At 44.4% G+C, this 2,642-nt stretch overlaps 1 non-coding gene across 1 annotated transcript; it reads left to right on the top strand.

The window, feature by feature from the left end:
- Positions 1-2,200: 2,200 nt before the first annotated feature.
- Positions 2,201-2,304, top strand: LOC140911010 (U6 spliceosomal RNA). The gene has a single exon (XR_012158805.1). It is a non-coding gene; the product is annotated as a U6 spliceosomal RNA (small nuclear RNA).
- Positions 2,305-2,642: the final 338 nt, after the last annotated feature.

Genomic DNA, 2,642 nt, shown 5'->3' with positions numbered 1-2,642 from the left:
ACATGCCTTTAATTTAAAAAAAATCCATCTTACTCACTGCACCTAGTCTTGTGGGATCCTGATGCATTAAAAATGGAAAGTTGCTTTATAGCCTGATCCAAAGGAAAGACCCCCCTTGCCTTCAATGGGAATTGGATCAGGACCCTACAGAGTAGTGGGTAGCGCAGTGCAGATGATTTACTTACATCTTTACAAGGAAAAAAAAACAAAGCTGTCAGGATTTTATTGGCATCTCTGCATGAAGAACCAAACACATCAGCTGGAGAGAGCCCCTTAATGATTTACTGCCTGTGAAGTCTTCAGAAAGAGCATTAACTTACAATGATTACTTGCTTACTGCCACCATGTGCTAACTACAGTTGCTGAATTTATGGGAGATACTTATCTTCGCTAGTAGAGAGCAAGTCAAGGAAGTAGCACAATTGCGACAAGACCTCTGGGATGTTGCATGGCTTTGAAATAGAATGGTGTAAAATGTTTTGGCAACAAAAATGGATAGCTTGTTTGACAGTGTAGGGAATCTGTCTATGTACAGTTTATGAACTCTGTTTGATATTGGGGACTCTTTATGTTTGTCTGTGTCAGACTGCAAACTCCATTTGGATTGCAAGTCTTGGCTTTGCCTTCCTGTTGCCTTTTTACTTTTATCTTGGACTAAAATTGTATGGTGGTGCAAGGCTAACCTTTAAGGTAATTAAACTTTGATAATTGTCCACTTAAATGAAGCACAAGGAAATGGCTACAACCAAGGGCTAGCCTGTTATTCATGTCTGAACGGTAGGGGAGTGGTAACAAGCAGCGGATCACTTGGTGGGCAACTTTGATCTCCTGTCAAGATTGATTGGGGGGGGTCACCTGACAAAGGGGGCTGGAGCTTACAAAAGAAAAAGGCTCTCACCAGCTAGGGAGAGGGAAACAAGTCTTCACTCTACTCAGTTCCATGTTCCAGAGGAGAAGCCATGGGCTGGGGGAGTGGAAGGATCGTGATTTCCTTAGAGGTTTCTTCCTTGAGCCCAAAGAATGCTAAAGAGTGATTAAGAAACTAAGGCAAGGTAATGTGTACAGGTGTGTCTATTATTTAGTCTAGATCTGTATATTTCCTGTGCTAGCTAAAGAAAAGAGTGATGGGGGGAACCCTTACAAAGCCTGTGTGTCTGTTTGCTTCCAGTGTCACATTTGAGTGAAAAAGGAATGGTAAATCTAGAGCATCCACGAGGTTAGCGATCTGGAAAAGGGTATGCTTACACTGCTAGGGGGTTGACATTGGTGGTGGGGGCCTAGGACAGCTGCCTTTCAACCCCCATTTCTGTGAAGGAATAACAGACAGAGCACTTGTGCCAGGGAAGCCAAGGAGAGACACAGTGCTGCTGCCTACTCAGACTAAGGGAAGCTTAAGAACATACTGGTCCAGCATGCAATGCCCAAATATAATAGTCTGGTGTTACGAATTATACCTGACAGGTCACGCACACAAACTGTTACGAATTATACCTGACAGGTCACGCACACAAACTGTTACGAATTATTCCTGACAGGTCACGCACACAAACTGTTACAAATTATACCCGATAGGTCACGCACAGGAACTGCTGCGAATTATACCAGATAGGTCACGCACAGTTCAAGTCTAGGCTGAGGCACACGAACAAAGTCCACAACTGCAGAGTTCCCAAAGATACTAAGTTTATTACGCTCGAGCGTGGTGCCCCCCCCTGCTAGTCAGGAGGGGACCCCGAATGCAGGTTATACAGAGATTATATACCTTTTAGCAAAGCACGTTGCCCTCGTGCATCGGAAACCTTAGCCAATAGACAAACCCTTCCCTTATCTACCACCTATCCCTGCTAGGTACATTCCCCTTGCTAAACCATTACTGCAACTACACAACATGGTCCTAAAGCAATGCACCAGTAGCCTTTCTTATCAGGATGGGAGGCTCACATCAAGTCCAGGAAGCAGGGAGTTAGGAACAGACAAATAACAGAAACCAGGAGTTGAGACAGGCTGGAAACAAGGGGGAGGGTTTTCACAGGAATGCAGTATCTAAGGAACACTCCTCCTGGTGCACGATGTGCTTGCTTTTAGACAGCCCCAAACCAAAATGGAGTCACATGTGCTAACTTTTCCTTAACACTGGTGAGTGTTCAGGCAGGGGAGCTCTACCAGTGCTACGTGTGACACATTAGAACAGAGAAATGCCTTGCATCGGCAGCACATATTCTAAAATTTGGAACGATACAGAGAAGATTAGCATGGCCCCTGCACAAGGATGACATGCAAATTCATGAAGCGTTCAATAACCGGCAGGTACAGCCAAGTGCATATTTTAAAACTCACAGCACTGGTTAAAAAGGCTCATACCAATCTCACACGCAAAAGCAAACACCAAACGCAAAATGTTTTACGGGTCCTTTCCAAATGATCAGTCATACAACAATAGGGAGGCATGTGGACAAAGTACTGGCAGCACCTTGCTTGAAACACAAAAGCAGTTCACTCCAGTTTAGTTTAGGATTTAGACTATTTTACTGTATCTTTAGAGATGGGCCTAATTGAAAACTTCAGATATAGATCTGAGCTTCCCCAAGCTACGTAGGTGTTTGGATTTGGGGTGTGGGCCTGTCGCTCCTGCCAAACATTCT

The sequence above is a fragment of the Lepidochelys kempii genome, chromosome 4 (assembly GCF_965140285.1).
Source record: "Lepidochelys kempii isolate rLepKem1 chromosome 4, rLepKem1.hap1, whole genome shotgun sequence".
Lineage (NCBI taxonomy): Eukaryota > Metazoa > Chordata > Testudines > Cheloniidae > Lepidochelys > Lepidochelys kempii.
Note: the sequence above shows the minus strand (reverse complement) of the source record. Positions and strands in the feature narration are given on the sequence as shown.